Consider the following 21,564-nt stretch of genomic DNA (forward strand, 5'->3'; position numbering starts at 1 on the left):
CGTACTGTTTTCAGAGTAAATGCGTAATCATTTAGTTTACTGGTATTTTAAGGATACTTATAGACAAATTGAAAAGTCAAATAGCATTAAATTAAAAATATTAACCAAATAGAATAAAGCATATGCTAAGTCAGGAATTCACAACTTATGCCAAATAGGTCAAACTCTATTCGGGTCTTTTTATTTTGGGTCGTAGTTGAAAGGAAAATGAGGCATGCATTGATTCATGGATGAAGTAAAAAAAAATGTGTGTAAATATTTTATCAATTGAGATAGATATAAGTCCGTAAAAGTTTACTAATTCAAGTTCAAAAAACCTTTTGTAAATTCAATGTAATGATATTTACTTTATGAAATTGATACTATAATAAAAATGTTTGGTAATTTAAATAAATTAGTTTTTAATTACTACATTTGCTTTAAGTCTCTTAATAAAGATCTTATGTTAAATATATTCTGTTGTTATTGTTTTTTAACAGCGTATGCCAATTCAATATCTGAAGAATTTAAAAGTAATGTATTATAATTTTTAAAGGAAGTATAATTTGATGTAGGTAATGTATTTAGCATGATAAAATGCTTATTCAAGAGTTTCTCTCAATTGAAACAATAAATGATAAGACCTATTATAATTATTAAAAGTCTTTGAGACAAAAATAATTTTGAAACTCGCTTTTATATTACAGATTTTTTCTAAACCAAATATTAAATAAAACAATTAATCGTAATTCTACATTGATATTAGGTATTTAATGGTTTCCACCGTAGTTATTAAATGCAAGCCGATCGATCATGTGACAAACACAGAATATGTCCTAAATTAGAATGCCGGTTTTCAAATATTCTGAAACTGGAAAACAACGAAAGCAAAACTAAATTGAAAATAAACGGAATCTTGCTGGCAATTCATGTGATAGTATATGCATTTTAATATCAGATTCGCTGGTTTTAGTATAAAAAGCATTCGATAGATAGCGCTGCAAGTCCCTTCCACCATTCTTTCATTGTATTCACTAATTTGCTCTTCGAATTAGGACATGTGATGATGGTAGATATTTCGAAAATATCGAAAGTTGATTTTCATTCATTAATTAAAAAATTATCTTATTATTTTAATTTTTTTTGGTTACATATTTTTTTATCTGACAAAACTTTTAAGACTAAAATCAGAAACACTGGAAAAGAAAACCTATCTCTTGTTACATATATTTTCTGCAGCAATTGTCCTTTTAATCTAAAAAATATTCCAGTTAGAAATTCTTGAAAATCATCAGTATAGTTAAAGATAATATAGTTTCGTTAGTTAAGATCAGTATAGTTTCTTGTAATTTAAAATATGTGTGTTTTAAATCATAAACCAGGAAAGCTGTATATAAAAGTGAATCATTTTTAAAAGAAAACGAAAGTAAAGATTAGAATTATTGTTTAAAAATATGAATATTTCACTTAATTTATTTGAAAATAAAACTGAAATTTTCAACAATACCATAAATTTAAAAATTCTAAAAACATAATGCAAAAATGTTTAATAGCATAAGTATTAAAAACTCTATTTTAAATAAATAATAATACTGTCAATTGAGGAATTTTGACTGATTTGCAATTGCTTGCATAATTTTCTTCAGTAAATAGAATTATAACTTAAATTCTATGAGCAGAAAAAGACACAACGTTAATTTATATAAATATTTTTTAAATAAACTATTTTCTACAATAATGCTCCGATTTAAGTCCGTAAAATAAACCGAAGCCCCTAAAATACACGAAAGAATTTTTTTTAATAACTCGAAAATAAATCCACGATATTACTCTTTAAAAGGAGGGAGTACTTTATTAGTCAAATAAAATTATACTGAATGCAAGAAATTTTAATTTTAATCATAAAATGTGGATGTTTTTTTTATCATGTCTAAACAAAACTTTCCTTTGGAACTATATCATTTATTTTTCTGAAATTCCATCTTAAAATTTTTCAAATCAGTATTACATTGATATAAACTGTTTTTAATCTCTTATTTATTTATTATTTATTCAGTAAATAATTTATGTAACAGAATGCATCATTACACCAAAATGTATCAATTAACTAAATGTATTAAAGTAATGAAAGTAGTTCACGTATAAAGAAAAACAATTTGTTTTATTAAAGCTAAAAAATTTTATAAATAAAATATCTTCTAAGTAATTTTGTTTCTAAATAATAATGTTCGCTATTAAAAATATTTTTTCTCAACAAAACTTTAACTTCTTAGTGGGAGAATACCTAGTCGTTATACATCTTAGATGTAATTTTCATTTGAGAATAATTTGCATTTATAAAAATTTCTTGTGCTTCTTTAAAATTAATAAAAAATTTCATATTCTCTCTACCAATTTGTAAATGAATTCCAAAAATGAAAATAAGAAGATTTAATGGAATCTCGAAATTCTTGATCCAAGTTTTTTTTAAGAGCTATGTTTTTTTTTTCTTTTTTTAAACAAAAGCAATGTAAAAATAAATTTTAAAAATGCATAAATTATTTATTATTCCCGAAAAAAATTAATTTTTTTACAAATGAACACGTAATTCATTCCCTGATGTTCATAGATTAATTTTGTCTGAATTTATCTATCTTGTATTTATAATGAGCTAAAACTTGCTATTTTTTTACATGTTTGTATTTCTGTTTAGAGGTATAAATTAAAACAATTTTAATGGTGCAATTTGTATAAAAGTAGGGTGATTCACTATCAATATAATAAAATAATGGAAATGTAGGAGACATAATGGAAGATTGAAATTATCTTAGCTTTGCAGGATCTGAAATCAATTCTCTCTGCAAAGAAACCAAAGGTTCCAAATCGTAATAAGTTTGGTTGATTTGTTTTTTTTTGCATACAGCTCAAATGCTGAAATATCATATACAGGGTGTTTTAAAGAAATTTTATGATAAGTTTGGAATTCTAGCAAATAAATAAACGTGGAAATCATCGTCCTTTCTCACCTGATGCATATAGTAGCAGATATATTTGTATATAGTAGCAGCATGTATAGCAGTATGGACCATTACATTCTTGAATATATATATATATATATATATATTCCGTTCATGTAAGTACATTTGAATTCGCTACTCGCTTTNGAGAAAAAGACATACACATAGAAAATTAATAAGTTTAATTTACTGCGCATAAGCTGCAAGTATTTAGGACTCCTAAAATAAGTTCATAATATAGAGAAAACATGGAAAAAATTATAGAATAATGAAAAGAGAAGAAAATTATTAAAATAAAATAAAAGTAAAATAAGATGACATTAAAAAAATTATAAGAATCCCAGAAAAAATATAATCTTCTCATTATTCTATATTCATTATTTCATTATTCTTTATCAACTCACGCAGATTAACTATTACGATTCAATAGCAAAATAGATAGGATTTTTCTTAATGAGTCTAATTTCTAGAGTTATTATTCATTGATTTCAAATAATAGTTTTTCTGAAATATTGACTTTTTCTGAAGAAAAATTCTAATAATTTAAAATTAATAAGAACAATCCATTTTTAGCTATGAATTAATATAGAAAGACTCGTATGAGACGAGACATTCCATCTATAATTTTAGAAATTCACACGTAGTAAAATGTAATCAATTTCTGAAAATAAAAGCTGTGAAACATTCCTTAATGGAATACTTTTACCTGAATAGAATCTGAATCCCTAAAATCTATAGCTAGAGTATTATTTTCATGAAACTCTACAAATATCTTTTTAAATCAATAAAACGACATTTTAAAAAAACATGAATTCTTTATTAACCGCAGAAAAATTCTACTCCAAGAAATGAACTTACTTAAACACGTAATTCAATCTTAAAAATACATATTTTTTCTTTATCTTCACCAGCATAAAATTGAACTGAACTTTTATTTATACTCATATTGAGTATACGCTCTTAAACTCAACTTTTCTATTAAACTTTTTCCCTCTTTCATAAATACAAAGTGAAAGGATTTTGACGTATAAAAATAACAGATTCGAAGCAGTTTAAGGAGGGGAAGTTGTAAAAAGAAATAAAAAAAGTAACAAGTACATTTTTCGATATATATTTATATATAAAAACATTTTTTTTAGCATTGATGAACAAAGCAACCAGTGCTAGATATATATTGCATTCGAGTGCAAAGAGCGACAACTAAATAAACACAGCGTATAGCAATTTCTGGATTTGGCTTATGAGAGGCGGGTCTCTTTATTTGTTGCACAATCAATATTTCCAAAGCCACCGTAGTTGAAAGAAAACACATGAATCAATGGTGAAAGTCCGGATATTGTGACCGTTTTTATTATGCTCATGCTCAACGTTTCTTTTTTGTTCCGTTTATTTATGAATTCTCAGCAAATATTGAGTTTATTTTATGAGCTCAGAACTAAATTTATTTTTCCGGAATGGCTTTCGAAACAAAGAAGCATGGTTATTCCTATGGCTATAATGTAAGTCAGAAGTTGGAAAATGGAAATTAATTGAGTCGCATAAGCCTAAATTCGAATTTCTAATAACTGTTTTTTCAAGAATTGAAAGTCATAATATGGTGAAAGGCATTTGGTTTTAGCTCTTGTGCCCAATTATCAACTTCGCGCAGAAGCTTCCGGATGCCCGCAGAAAAGTTGTTTATGAAATGCCCCTGAAAAAAGGATTAAAATTACTATAGGGCACCGAAAAAGTTAATAAAAATTGGAAAATAACAGAACAGATCTTTATATTTATTTGGAATTCATTTTTAAGTGTATATTTAAAAGGAAGTAATTCGGAGGTAAAGTATTTAATATTTCCGAAGTACTATATTTAATTTTTCATGAAATGGAAAGCAGACAGTGAAATTTTATTTCTAGAAACACTTGCCGTACTGAACGTTTACTCGCCACGTGAAAATATGAACTATTTTTAAAATAGTAAAACATTTAGTTGGAAAAACGTTATAGTAACCGGGGTACGAATTCACCCCCCTTCGTGTCCTTTAACGACTAGTTCTTTTTTTTGAAGATTTTCTTCTGGACTGCAGTCGTTAGCAATTATAATGCAAGGTTTTATTTATTTAAAAAATTGTTGTTTGAACTGGAAAAAAACAGAATCAAGTTTTCTTCTTTTATTTCACAAAATATTATACAGCAGCATGGATCGTAATGGGCGGCTGTATTGGAAATTTGACATCGAAACTATAAATGAATATAGAAAGTATAAATTCGAAATGCATTATATTAATAATAATAATGAAGATTTTAAATCAAAATAAGGTTTCAGTGTTTACAAAAACAAAAGTGTCACAGCTGAAATGCAGGTAACTCATCTTCATATTTATCCTAAATATATAAAAAATAACATTGCTTGAATGGAAAGTACGGTAATTCAGTTTTAAATTTAAAAAGATGTGCTTAAATATTTTAAAAAATGAAATTGTCTTACCAGCATTAAATATTTGTTTGCATATGGCGAGTTGGTGCTTTTAAACTTGGCACTTAGTTGTTATAAATATTTAAATATTAATAACTTAGAACTTTATTGTATATTTATTTGTAAATCAATTTATTCTTCTTCAGACATTTTGCTTGAGGCAACTGCCTTCTTTTAAAATATTTAACTTAATAATAAAAATATAGCAATGAATAGGTTCTAGTGTTCATCATTTTCAATCAGATTCTACCTTACACACAAGATGCCTGTGGCAGTTGGCCCCTTCTCCGCCCTCCCTAACAAATTCTTCCCTAACAAATATGTTTTCGATGAGTGAATGAAAACTTAATTTTTAACTTCTGTTTGGAAGGTTCTAACTTATATTATTTTGACCATAACTAAATACATTGATTTCTTCTTTTATTATGACCGTATTATTGGAGAATTAACAGTACAGTAGGCCAAAAACAAAAACAGACCACCCGCAATATCTTTTAATCTAATGATTACATCTTCACGTTCTAGGACTAAATCTTAATGGCTAGAGGGGGGAGGGGAGATATGCTAATTAATAAGTGCAGGCTATATTTTAAGTTACAAAATCAGACGTAAAAATGAACTTTTTCTGAATAAATATACCTTTTTTTCGACTTATTCGGATTTCTGCCCCTCAAAATATAGAGGGTAGTCGCAATCTGGGAAATATTGTCGCGATAGATTAGTCATAATGAGAGAGCTCCAAAGTTTGGACACCTTTATGTTAATTTTAAGTTTTGCGTACTTCGCTATATCTCGAGAATTTTTTAAGCAAATTGAATTTTTTTTTAAAAGACAATTATCAAGTTCATTTATTCGAAAATAATTTCATGCAAAAAATAACTTTTAGTAACCTCAAACTATTAAGATAATCCTGAAATATGAAAATCCAAACATTAAATCAAAAGATATACAGTGTTTTCCTTTTTTTAATTTTGAGCACTGTACATATCGCTCATGGGCTGCAATAGCGGCTCAACTCAAAAAATCAAGTTTTCAGATAGGTGCGTCTAAAGTTTTGATTGCTAAGGAAAATGCATAATAAATGCTTCAGTTTCTTTAAACGAAGATTGCCTTCAAGTTGGATTATGCTGCTATTGCTGCTGAAATAATGTGTATTTTCATATTTACACCTGTNCTTAAAGTTCTCATTGCTAAGCAAAATTCATAAGAAATGCTTTCGTTTGCTTAAGCGAATATTACCTTCAAGTTGAATTATGCTGCTATTGCTGCTGAAATAATGTGTATTTTTGTAATGTGTATTCAAGTTGAATTATGCTAGTATTGCTGTCGAAATAATGTGTATTTTCATATTTACACCTGTTCTTAGTTCGAAACGCGTATTTTTTGAGTTATATTACAGCCCTGAGCGATATTAATTGTTAATAATAATAATAATAATAATAATAATAATATAGATATATATAAATAAAAGAAAAGAAGGAAATAAAAATAAAAATATGACCACCGAAGCCGACGTCTTCAGGGGGTACCGGCCTCGGTAGCCATTAAAAACAAAACCATTTCTAATTGAGGGAGAAGCAAATGCTTAAAATATCTCCCTCAGTACCCCGATGGTTTTGTATAGAGGTCCATGAAAAACAAGATACATTCAAAATAATTAACAAATTAAGAAAAGAAACTCAATCAAAATCATCAGAAAAATAAAAACTCACAAAGTCACAGGTCAAGCATAAACTTCAAAAGCAAGTAGAAGAAAAGAAAACACTAAAAACTGAAAAAACAACGCCCACTATTATAATGCGCAGAAGAAGTTTAAAATGAAATGGAAAAGGTCAGGAGAAAGAAATACGTAGACAAATTAATAGAATGCTTAACTGGGGCTACTCAGTTAAGACTAGAATGGCGCCCTGTTAAAAGAAAAAAATTATATAAAAACTTAGAAACCATCAATCATTTTTTTAATTAAAAAATTAACATTACAAAAATTAAAGGGAAAATCATTATTATTTAAATTATTTAAAAAATTATCCACAGCTTCCCGAAAACTTTCAACATTATTGCAAATTTTTTTGATCCTAACTAATTGTGAAAAAACAAGATTTTTGAATATTTTACTACACAAATTAGTTTTAAAGTTGCAGAAAAAAATAACATTAAAATTAAAAGCTTTTCTTTTATCAAACACACCNTCATAGTATATTATCATTAAAACCAATTCTTTTATAAGCAATTTATAAATATTCAGAAATAATAATACTTTAAAATTAATTTTAATTGGATTAAAGTTTAATATATTCGCTTTTTATTTATTCCTAAATCCTAAAGTGGAAGTTGCTTACGGCGAATTCTTTCACATAAGAGCTAATGTCTTAAGCAGATGGCATCCTCTGTCAAATAAACCCTTACACTGGAGAAAGATGTCAAGATGCGTTTGTTCACATTGTCTTTTGCTAAACTTTTGAGTGACAAATTATCCTAGAAAAAATTTGTTTTGGCTTATTTTTGACAAAGCGCTTTTCAGCGCTTGTTTAATGCCTTATTATTTCAAAACAGTTTGATTTAGAAATCAGGCGGAAAATTTTTTGAAGGATTACTGGATAATATATCCAGCCCAAAGGAATTTTTTCGAATAAATAAATTTATTCCTTCCTCTCTTATGCAATTACTTGTCATATGAATAGTTACGAACAATTTAAATGAATTAGAATATAATTATGCAAAATTAAATGCCACTTAGATGTTAGCATTGCTTTTGAAAAAATGAAATGGATATTAATATTTTAAATGAAGTTTTCAGTTCGTTCTCTTGCCAAATTTAAGCAGTCGATAAGGAGATCATCCTTGGAGAGATACAGTTAAAATTATTTTGCAAAATTTATAGTTTATATTTTTTTTCAAATATTATAAAGATTTTAATTCTTTTAATCTACTATTACGGAAATAAAAAAAAAGATCATTAACAAAAGGTACTTAAATAGAGTAAGCTATCCAGTCGTTTATTACAATCTAAAAATTACATTTTTTAGCAAGAATAAAGGTAACTTAATTTCGACAGTGAAGACTTATATAAAACTTGTGAAAACAAGCAGTAGCTAGCATATTGATATACCATAACCGAAATATTATACTACTAAACAGCAAATTCACAAAAAGAATGATAATTACAAAATATAACTTGAAAAGCATACAAAATTTATACAAAATTTGTATAAACAGGTAATCAAGATTATGATTTCTCCTATTTGTAATATCTCAAAGTGTAACAAAACAAAACGGTGCTAAGTATTTTATTCCATTTGAAAATTATTTTTATCAGTTCAAATGAAGATATTTAAAAGACTTAAATGAAAGGAAATTAAAAAAAATTAAAAAAAAAAAATGGAAACAAAAAGCATAATTTTAACAACAACATTAAAATCTGAAAAAACAGCTAACAGAGAGTAGTTCAAATTACTTAATATATCTCGGAAACTATGTTATTCTTTCAGTATAGTTAAAGCATTTATGTGCTTTATGTGAAAAATCAACTTTTCTGAACAGAAAAGAAAGCAAAATTACCAAAATTTTAATAAACCACTGTATTAAGCATCATGAGAACCACTGTGCTTATACAACATGTAAAATAAACTCTTATTCTTATAGAGTTTTCTTTGTTGGTTTATATTTTCAAAAGTATTCACATTCCTCAGTTAAAAAAATGTTTAAACAAATGGAATATATTTGAAATTGTAAAGTGGTGATAAACTGAAACTTTGCATAAGTTTCAAGAATATTAATTGCCTTCCTATTATTGAAGAATTCTTCAGTATAGTAGAAACAAAATAAATTTATATATTTAAAGCAATTTATTCAAGTTTGATATAATACTAAGCTAAACATTAAGATCCCGTTTCCGTAAAATTAAGTAGAAAATAATCCAGAGTAAACTGGGTATAGTTCAAAACTGCTTTATGATAAAGCTTTTATGTTTTTAGATTTCAATTTGGTTTTATTCGATTCAGCATAGGAAACAATATTTCTCTTGAATGGATGAAAACAAGTATATATCACACCCTCATTCAGTAGATATTGACTAAAGCTCACTTCGATTGAGGGATCAAGCCTCCTTAGTAGCAGAAATTAAAAAAAAATTTCAGCTTTCCCTTAACTATTTTCGTATTCAAATATTCAGGAGCAGATATTAATTTTAAAGCCTTATTTTATAAAGTAGAATAAGTTATGTTAGATTAGAGAATTGTTTTTGCTTTTGATACGGTTTAGATTTTTTTCCAGAAAATTTTTTACTTGCTCAGTATTAATGAAGACAGTTAATCACCGTGTAATGTGTTCACAATTTTATCTTTTCACAACTTAAAGGCTAAATTTAATGACACGTTAAATGAATAGCATATCTACTCATTTGTTTGTGTTCACTGAAGTGATAGATTTCACGATCAAAACTAGAAAAAAAGTCTTATTTTGAGTTGAGCATTTCGCCATGAGTCCACCATAAGTATTTATGTCTTCATACAGATGTAGTAAAACACTATAAATGACAATGACATGAATCAATCTTGGCACAGAAAGTTTTTTTTCTTTAAGTACACGTGTTTTTTCTTCTGGTGACGTTCAGTTTTACAACTTTAACCCCCAAAGTGTGAAGATGATTTCTTGCAAAGAAAAATGTACTTAACAGTTTCACATATGTTAAATAACTTAACGTGTTTAATAGTTTCACACAAAGAACATACTCTGAATTTGCAACGGAATTAAAATTGTAAAACATTTAATTTTGACTGATAAAGAAAAAGTAAGAAAAAAAAAGCTGTTAACCAAAGTCAGCTTACTGACAGGGTATTACTATCTATTAAACTGCTATAGTTTTAACTCTGAGTCTATCTTCAGGAAGAATAAAAGTAATCCAATAAAAATGAAAAAAATATCGTCTACAGGAATATTAGTATGTATTTATGAAAAGTAAGAAGTCTTTTTCAAAACAGTGCAGAACAACTTAGACACATTTCATTAATATGATTTTTCAAATTACTACTAAAAGACTTACCTTTACAAGTAAAAACTCTTTATTTTCTTGAAAACGCTTATATTAGTATCCTTATTAAGCTCAACAGTTGTCAAAAACATCATAGTCATATTTTAGCCATATATATATAATTTTAAACATGTATACCTGAAAGAAAGAAAATTTTATTTTATCAGGCTGAAAGAGACCAGTTGGAAAAAAAAATTATTTTATTACTCTGAAAAAGATCAGCTAGAAGGAAAGTTTTATTTTATCAGGCTGAAAGAGGTCAGTGAGAAAGAAAAATTAATTTTTTCAGGTTGAAAGAGATCAGTTACAAAAATTTTTTTTATTTTATCAGGCCGAAAGAGATCAGTTAGAAAGAAAATTTTATTTTAGCAGGCAGAAAGAGATCAGTCAGAAAGAAAATGACAATGATTCGTGCTTTGAAAAATCTTATCTTTCAATATCAGAAAGAAAAAACAGTTTGAAAATTATTTTATACATAATTAATAATTTTTAAGTATATAGAAACAGGATAAATAATTAACGCTCTTATGTGAAATATTAACTGAATAAAAACTCCTACCTTTAAATTTTTTTTGTTCCATTGTTATTTTATGTTATATGGGTGTTCCGAACAGATCGATCACAAGCTATATTTTTAGAATTTTTATCAAAAATAAAACCAAAAAATTAACACAATAGTAAATTAATATAAATTAATGTTAATAGTTAATTAATATTTAATAAAAATAAAAAGTATAAAAAGCTTTAGAAATCTGAAAGATCGCAGTACAAGAGGGCAGGCGTAATAAATATAACAAGGCAGGAGCCGTGGTGGCTCAGGGAATAGAGCGATTGCCTCTAAATGAGGTAACCTCGGTTCGAGTCCTAGCAGTGGCTGGTCTATAAGAGTTTCCCTCCAGGATCACTCTGACCACAGTGCTGACGTAAAATACTATCACTGGTAGATGGATAATAGGTTAGAGTCCCCTTGGCATCAGCCTAACTGTGGAAGGTTTTTGGGGATTTTCTCTCCATTAAACGCAAATGCGAGTTGGTTCCACCAAAAAGCCTTTACGAAGACAAATTTTCCTCAATGCTTAATCCAGGATATCCTTCATCTTCTGGATTAGGTTCAAAATTATAAGGCTATAAAGTTGAACAATGTTAGTCATAAACTCTTAATTTGGCTATTTTTTTCAATGACGGTTATAAAATGAAAACAACAAGATAGAGTAGTGTTGGATTAGGGGATAGATTGTTTGCTTCCCGATTAGGTGTCTCAGGTTCGAATCCCAGTGGTGGCTGGTTGAGACAAATTCTGTGCTGACCGCAGTGTTGACGGAAAATATCCTCAGTGGTAGAAGGATTATGGGTTAGAATACTCTTGCCGTTGGGCTAACCGTTTCAGTGAGCATTGAGGAAATCTACGAGTATGTATAAGAAATTACATTTAGTGTATTAAGACATTTTGTTTGTTATAAATTCAATTTAATGAATTTTATCCTTCTTTAATATTGTCTAAAGAAAGTGGCAGGAAAAGTATAACCGGATATATCATTATAGATATTATGTACTTAACATTATATCATCATTATCTACTAAACCAGCAACATTAAAATATATTATCTTCTAAAAAGAGAAACGAAATAGGCAAATAAACAATACCAAAGGATAGGAAGACAATGAATTATATCAATAAAGTGAAATTAACAAAACTTAACAATATTAACTTAATTTTATTTATAAGCCTACTGAGACCATTTAGAGGCCGCGGATAAATACAAATTTCCTTCATTATTTACAGTATCAGTTCGGCTTTTCTCTTTTTTTATTTATTTTATTTTTTAGTATTTTGTGTTTCTTTCTGATTTTTTACAATATTCCTTAATCCTTATTTTTAATAAATAATTCTTGATACTTTAAAATAAAAATCATTTCAATTTTATCAATTAGATTAAGTAAAAATATCAAACTGCGTGGTATATAAAATGAAAAAAAAAATACTAAATTAAAACAAAGGTATTTAAATTTTATTCAATTTGATTCTTTAGTAATTTTATATTTTATTAATGAGTCATAATGTCATAAAATTATAAAAGGAAAATATGTGTCACAGTTTTTAATTTATTGAAGTAGACACTTTATTCTTTTAAATAAAACAAAGCAATTTAATATAGACGTTTCTTACAACTAAAAAGGCAAAATTCCACATAAGCCAACAAAATAATGTGCAATTTAAAATATAATGGAACAATTATTTTTTTAGCACTTTCTTAACATAAAATAATTTTAATGTACTTAGTATCGTTTGGAGTTCATTTATCTCTGCAATTCTTTGCAGACATTCTTTTCTTCATTCTTTATTGCAATCTCCATCAGATAAGGGACATAATTTAAAGCTTAATTTCAACTCATTAGAACACCCAAATGTGCAACAACCTGCCATTAACTTAAAAGTATGAAACAAATCAAGTAAAATTAAAAGCGAAAATAGCAATAACAGATCGAGTACAATGATGCGACCTCGTTCAAACCAGTCAACAAAATGGCGGCAGTTTACCCATGCAATCCGCGATAGCCAATAAAAATCGAGAGCGGCACAAAGGTCGCAAGGAAAAGAGTGTTGCCACTTTATGTAGGAAATCCAGGACTTTAAAAAATTCCACATATTAAAGCCACAAAGCTTATATAGATATGAAAATAAGTAAATAAATGTGATTGCAGAAAGATTATCTGTTGAGAGCTATTATCGTCGAGGCTTTATTTTTATTTAAGTATTATCTTTTGTTCTTCTTTATTCATATTATTTTTTCTTATGTGCTCTTCTGCAATATACGATCATTTTTGGAACTAAAGAGAAATATGTAAATTAATCATGCAATACTTCAATTACAAAATTTTGCTACCGTGGAATTAGATACAATGTCGATTTTATATTTTCAGCAATATAAATTATTCGATTAAAAAAATATTTCTCCCCACAAGTACTTTTCTCAAAAAACGTTCATGCCGGTTAACATCAAAACCCTGAGGCAAACACTAATTACATCTAAATTAAAATCTTTATACCGAAGCAATGCATGTATTCTTGCAAAAACACATTTAAAAAACTTAATTCTTACATTACAGTACAAAAAATTTTATAATATAATAAATGTTTATTTATTTTAAAAATGACTGTTTTTTTATCACCCGTATGGCTGAGTTTAAAACCATTCTCTAAATTCTGAAAATAATACAAATATTTCACCGATTGAATTTCACAATTTTGATTCATCCCAGTTGCAGTTGAAAAATGGAAGATTTATTATCGGTATCATTTATCGCTTATCGAAAAATAAATCGCGTTTAAAACGAAAAATTACTTTCCCGGGAGAAAAAAGAAATAAAATTAATGTTTTCGAAAAGAAAAACAAACAATTTATTTATTTTACCACAACCCAAGTGTTCTAAATTATCCCCTGTCTTAAACACCCCCGTGAAAAAGAACAAAGCACAGGAGAAAACTTTCGAGCAATTTATTAAATAATCCAAAATCCCATCTTCAATTCACCCCTTTTAGAACGGCTTAAAAAACTACGAATGCTTTTTCCAGATCGTTAATGCAATTTGATATTTATTAGAACAACCTAAAAAATTCCAAACGATCAAAAAACGAAGGAAAAATAATCTGCGAAATCTTTAAGAGATTTTATTCTAAAAATAGATCTTTTCTTTTTTTCCTCACTATCACCATCGTCCGACCGTGGTTTTATTCCATTCCCACGATGAGCATAACTCTTTTTGCATTCTCACACCTTTTCCTTTTTTTCCTTTCTCCGGGATTCTTTTCCCGTTTTACTCTCCCCTCTTCCACCGACACTCAAAATGAAGGAGCACTGAGGGAGTTGGGGTCGAATTTATCGCTGTCGAGAAAGTAATAAGATGGGACGGGGAGACGTGGAGAGTTGTTCCAGAAATAAGGGGGCAGGTTTGAAGGGGTATTAGGGGGTGGCAGACGACGAGGAAACGAAGCGGATAAAAGAGGAGGCGGTAAAAATTCTTCGTTATCCAGTACATGCTTGTCGGAAGGAATAAATAGCTTTCGAACGAAGAGCGAAGAGAAAAATGAGACAGAGGTATTGGGGATATGAATGGCACAACTGGCGCAATTTCATATTCCGTCGAGAAAAAGAGTTCTCGAAAAGTGTAAATTGCCGAAGTAGTCCGGGAAAGAATAGATAAAAGAAAGACGTTGTAAAAGAATAATAAGGATCCTTGTTAAAATCGTCTTCCCAACGGTATCATGGGGATGGGGGAAATTTCTTTGTGTAAAACTACGACGTCTGGATATGTAGCGAAGAATAATTTAAAAGGTTGAGATCATTTCGATTCGTAAATTCGGCTTTTCTTTTCCTCTCGAAGCTTTCGAGTAATTAGGATAGGGTAGAATGGTTTATACGATTTTTTAAGAGGTAGTAAAAAGTCTTTGTATTGGAGATTTTACGAATCAAGTGTCGGGAGTATAATAATAATAATGCAATTCTGATTGGATGGATCTTGAGAGGGTCTCTCAAGAGCATCGTAAAATGATTTTAAACTTACCTGTGTCAAAGTGTTATTATTTTTCATTCGTCAAGTGTCTAGTGCCTTTCTAATATCATATTACTGCATGTAAGATGGAGAAAAATACTTTAAAATTGCATTTAAAATTAAGCATTACAACTTAATTTCGAAAAAAAAAAAATACTTTTAACTTAAGTGAACTTTGAGCCTGAATTTAAATGTTAGTTTCTTCTTCATTAATTTCAATTTTAGTTTTTTCTCCATTACCTTCAATTCAGTGCTGCAATGATTATAAGAACGTTTATAATTATATGAATTAAAATTGTTTTAATTTGATTTCAAATACAGTTTTTGTCCAGTTTAATTATGAGCATACAATTATTTGATATTTAATGGTCTATCATTTAAATTTTATGAACAGAAAAAGTTAGTAATAAGTAAGATTTGCATTATACCTTCCTTACGGCATATTCAACTTTTCTCACTTCTTGTTTCGGAGTTCTTCAATTTTTGTCGGGAAGCAAAATGCCAGTGGCACTAAGCTGATGCTACGAAGGACTGATGTTCGTACATTTTTGGCAGGCGGGAGCCCAACCAGTTTCAGTTCAATTTGAATTAGTTTGTTGGGGAATTAAAAACTGGAAAAATAATTTAAAAGGTTGACATTATTTAGATTCGTATTTTATTTATTATTTTTTAATCGTCAATGGTAAAGTGTATTCTAAATTTTCTATTATAACTTGTAAGGTGGAGAAAATACTCCAAAAAACTTGTATTCTAAATTATATATTAAAATTTATAGTGAAAAAATACATCAAGCACATATATATGTATAGTTTTATTTTATAGCATGCGTTATATAACAGATCTAATTCTGAGTTAACTACTGTCATTGTTCAACTCCGTAACCTTGTAATTTTGAACCCAACCCAGAAGAAAATAATAGGAATAAAATAATCTTCGTAGATGACTCGGGGGAACTTTTAATGGAACTTTTTGATGGAACTAACTCGTATTTGCGTTATAAGGCGAGGAAACCTCCCACGGTTAATAATAATCCATAATCCACAGGAGATATTTTAAGCCGGTCGTGGAGTCACTGCGAGCTGAATTCGAATCAACCAGCCAGCACTTAGATTAGAACTTTGGTCAATTCTTTGAGAAAAAAACACTATTTCTTTAGCCATTGCGGCAATTAATTAAAATATCAATTTAAATTGTTATACTAATTGTTTATATAATTTAAAATTGCTTTAGTTTAACTTCGAAAACAGTTTACGGCAAGTTTAAATATGAACATACTATTATTCATTTTTAATAGCCTATTAATTTATATTTTATAAAAGGAAAAAGATAGTAAGCAGTATGCTTTACTACCTTCATTATGGCACTTTTAACTTTTCCCACGCCCGTAACCATTCATTCAAATGTTATTGGAAAGTAAATTGCCTGGGGCACTGAACTGTCTATGAAGGACTGATGGTTGAATATTTTTGGTTGCATGGAGCCCAGCCAGATTCAGTTCAATTTTTTCTAGATTGTGTGAGAAGTAAAAATGACTTGTACACAATATGGGCCATACTGAAAAATTTATGCCCTGATATCCCTGACTCCTTAAAGGCCATAGCTGGAATGATTTCCTTTTTTTATTAAATAAAGCTTTTTACTGGAGCGTTCATGAATCAAAGTAGCAATATTAAAAATATTATATTCTGTTTAAATAGGTACTTGTACCAACATTTCAGAGTTTTGTAACACTTATAATTTCCGTCTGCGTTTTTTTTTGTCAAGCGTATTGTGTTTTCAAAGTTATATATTGCTACCTATATATAATTAGTTATATATTGTATTATAAATATGCTTGCAAAAACGTGAATTACCTATATGCTTATAAAGAGGTAAATTACCTACATGCTTATAAAAAGGTAAATTACCTATTACAGCTTATATATTACAGTTATTATTTTTACAGCTTTCTTAGCTTCAAATTATACATTACAGCTTTCATTAAAATTTAGGTCTATTTGGATTTAGAAATTATATACTATACAATAAAGGTGTATGAAGATTAATTCAGCATAATGGATATTCAGACTTTTAAATTGTACATTACAAGTTGAAAAGTAGAGAAAAAAACTTTTTTTTTTTTAAAAATACTGATGCTTCAAACTGTACCTATGTTTAAATGTCAGTTTATTTTCGTGTTAACTTTAAATAAAATCTTTGTCCCTATAACATAAAAATTAACAACCATATAAATTATTATGAATTGAAATTACATTTATCTTAGTAATTTTTATTTTTCGTCAAAATCAAGCATACTAACAATTCTTTTAGCCGAACGGACTGTGTAGTGATCAGGAAGGTGGCCTCACATCAGAAAGGTCTTCGGTTCAAATCCCGGATAAGACATGGAAGTGTTTTGTTCTCTGTGCAATCTGTCCTTATAGTGGGACTCGTTGGCTCACCTAATATGGTGCCCCTGAAAGAATGGTCAACAAAAATCTACCCTACTGATACCTGAATGACAAGTGTAAATTGGGTGGGCATTGGAAAAAAACCCAATTCCTTTTTGATCAGTTTATGATAATTTTTAATAAAAGCGTACCAGTTTTACCTTCCATTTCTTTAGCTTTCTGTTTAAATTTTATGTAAAGAAAAATTCATTCAGAATGTTTCACAATATTTTTCTAAACCCATATTCCCCAATATCCATAAAGGAAGCAAAAAATTGGTTGGTTTTTCAACAAGGTTATATATATGGACAGATCTCTGAAACCTTTCACTTTTGATAATAAAAAAAAACAATAAAAAATTATAGGCACACTATTTTTGCACCTCCAGAATTGCTTGAAATTGTATAAAATATCAGAAAATAATCGTGAACATCAAAAATTTTGATGCCCTTATAAGCATAAACAAAAAATTAAAACTTTTGAACTAATTTTTCTAGGTTTATAATCACGAACTGTCATTCGGTAAGGTTACAGTTACGATGTCTAGACCGTAGTTAGACGCAGATCTAAAAAGTAAATGTTAAAATCAATCAAAATTTTGATCACACGTTTGTCATTGCCCAATTTATTTTCTGTGTTGTGTGCATCGCATTGCGTTGCATCTGAGTAAAGTTTTCGATCTATTCTCTAGGTTGTCCAGACCGTAACCCTGNCCAAGAAAATAACACTGAGTAAAATTGAAATCGTTTGCGAAAAATTGCGTATCTTCAGTGACAATTTGGAGCCAATGGAAGTAACCCCTAAAAACATCAAACCTCCATTAACGACCATTTTACTGTAGAACAGTGAGTGGTCACAGCGGATATATATATATATATATACATGTTTTTTTCTTCTAAAATCAATAAAACAACTAACAGGAATCCAAACAGCTTATGGCATAAATGTAATTCTAAAGTAGATTTTGAAACTACAATGCGCGGAATTTAAAAGGAATTATATTCTTTCTGAAATTTCAAAATATATAAATATGTTTGATATCGAAAAGTTGTGCAAAAAAATAATATTTCGGAAATTTATTTTCTGTTTGTAGATACTGTTGTTGTATTATTTCTAGTTGTAGTTGTATTGTTGATATGGTAAGTTAAGCAAATATAGTGCTTTACTTCATTACACAAATTAAAATTGCATGTTATTTTCTAAAATCTGTGGCATAACTAAATTTTCAGATGTATATATTTTATTTTTTGTGGATGCAGTTGTATAGTATGGGTGAAATTAGTTGTGTAATGGATGTATTCCACTCATATAACAACCATATATTTTTTGCTCAAAGCTGTGCCATAATTGAGTTTTCGGAAATATTTCTTTTTTTTCTTTGCGTGTTTGTAGTTTTTTCGTATGGTTAAAGTTTATTCTCTGTGTCATGACTGTATTCATTTGCATAATTCTTTGATAGATGTTAAGAATACCGAAGGACCTGATATATCAGAAAAATTGTAATAATAATGTTAGAAATAAATATAAAGCCTTTTAAATTTAAATTTAAAATAGAGTAATTTTATTTTACATAGGTTTCAAAAGATTGTTAAATAGGTCTAATACTGCTTTTTATGAAAAATTTATTTAAAAGAAATTTTAAACAAAGATTTTATCCAGAAATCCATTTCTTGCAAAAATATGCCTATTATTATTACCATTTTTTTATTAAAATTTAAAAACTTATCTGAAATTCTAAATATTTAGGGTAAGAGTTATCCGTAACACTTTCCAAATTAAAGATTTAGAAAAGTAAAAAGTAAATTTTATTGTAAAAAGTTAAGTGGGGAATGAATTTTTCACGAAAGATTAGCATAGATAATTATTTCTGATTTATTGGATTATCAATTATTACTTACAAAAACCAATAGATTAAATTGTTATTTTCAGTTTAAGTGCAGCTATTATTAAATTAATGCATGTTTAAAACTAAAACTTATTTACAAATATATTATTTTTCTAAATAACTTTATCTGTAAAAACTAAAAAATAAGATATTGTTTTCAATCTGAACCTAAATAAATGTTTTATTTTGATAACTTTAGATATCGCCATATTTGAATTTAATTACCCAGCTATGTATTATTCCATTAAAAATGTAATAAGAATACACTTCGATGCAAATAACGTAATTTAAATTATAAAATAATTAAGTTTTGATATTTTCTTGCATAATATAATAAGTATTCATTATTTATATCTCTCCACTTATTAATTTGTTGGTTATTGATTTTTTTATTTATTAAAGTAATTTCAATTTTCGGCTCATATTTCGGTTGATAATTTTCTTACATATTTGAGTTGTTGGATAGTTATCAGTAATTTTTCATTTTCTTTAACAATAAATTAGTTTCAAGGAAATACTTTTATAAATAAGACTCAACTACTTTTATCTAAATTATTTGCCATGTTTGGGCCAAAATTATTGCTTGAGTGATTTTTCACTTACAGAATAATATCTTTTATTTCTTGTAAACACATAACATATTTCAAACATTATGTAATTTAGCGTAAAATTACTAAACTTTAAATTTATTGCTCTTTTCCAACCAACTCTGCTATAAATTTAGCTTCTTTGAACCCATAAAAATTTTATCACTTTAAAACACAGCTTTTTGCACACGAATAACTATAAAACTGAGAATATATCTTTAATGGATGATTTACCACAATGCATACAACTGTCCAAAATAATCAAACAATAGCTCTATTCAAAGATAATAACAGTTATAAAATTTTTAAAAAGTCATTAAAGTACATCTAAAAAAGTATGGATCATGACTTTTCAAGATTTTTTTCCTTTCATTAGTAAAATACTTGTCTAAAACTATACGTCTGTTGGTCATCAATTATTATCCATTTTTGTAGTTTTATAGTTTTCGATTTTCTATTTCCACAGATTGTTGAAAACTTGGACATAAATTTAATTTTGAAGTAACACAGAAATTCTTTCCACTTCCGTCACATCAGCTCATCATAATGTTTCTGGAATCTTGTTTACTTCCTATGAATCTCTATTTTCTTTAGTTAACGATACTAGTTCACTGTCACATAAAGAGTAGAAATGCATTTTGCCTTGATTTACCTTTTTCGGTTACTCCGTTTTTTGCCTTTATTTATTTTAAATTTTTCCATGACAGCTTCATCTTTTTTGTTTACTTATATTTTGCTTTCCTCATTCCTATCTGCCGAGTCTTGAAAATGGGAGCCAATTTTTGAGCATTTGAAACATGTCTATTCATCACTTTCGTAATTTTTTTGATAATAAAATTTGATGTATTGTAGCCCATGTTTATTGTAAAGAAGAAATTAAAATTTCGTCACAAATCCATTATATACCGAATAAATAATGAATTTCCTTAAATTTATAACATCGAACTTGTAAAGGAAGCAACTAAACCGGACCAAGTGCTAAATTTTACAAAATCCATGTATCTACAATAATATCCCATATCTATCTATATCCGTATCTTTATTATACAATATTGTTCATGGTTAAATTTATTTAATTTATTGTTGCCCTAGTATTTACACGAGACTTGTTATTTCTCCGATATGAAATAAAATCTTTCTGGAACATATTTGAGTACGACTCGAACCTATAGGCTAGCATTTACTCTCTAACTAATGTTATGGCAAAATTTTAGGATATTTCAAATTAGAGAAAAAAATAAAAAGCTTAAACTATCCAAAGTTAGAATTCACAAAAAATATGCATTCATTAAAAAATAATAACAAATAATTAAAATACGATATTTTAGCTGAAATATTATACTATACAGTATACATCATATATTAATTCAATTTTAATGGTGATATGAAAGTTACATAACATTATAATAAATTAGAAATTCATAAATAAAACATAAGAAATTCAGAAAAAAAATAGCTTAGGTAAGCTTATTTAAAGATTTTAATAAGCTTAGAAGGCAGTTAAGTTTTACATAAAGTAAAATTTAATATAAGTTCTAGAATATAAGTTAGTAAATGAGATTTAGAAATAAACGTATACTAAATTTATTTTTATTAAATTTTAATAGGGTTCTAAATGTTGTACAATATAATAAGGATATATATATATATA

At 27.8% G+C, this 21,564-nt stretch overlaps 1 protein-coding gene across 2 annotated transcripts in view; it reads left to right on the top strand.

Annotated features, from left to right (window-relative positions):
* LOC107449114 (uncharacterized) overlaps positions 1–21,564 on the top strand; it is a 188,868-nt gene that overhangs the window by 147,930 nt on the left and 19,374 nt on the right. The gene's annotated exons all lie outside the window — the stretch shown is intronic.

The sequence above is a fragment of the Parasteatoda tepidariorum genome, chromosome 5, assembly GCF_043381705.1.
Source record: "Parasteatoda tepidariorum isolate YZ-2023 chromosome 5, CAS_Ptep_4.0, whole genome shotgun sequence".
NCBI lineage: Eukaryota > Metazoa > Arthropoda > Arachnida > Araneae > Theridiidae > Parasteatoda > Parasteatoda tepidariorum.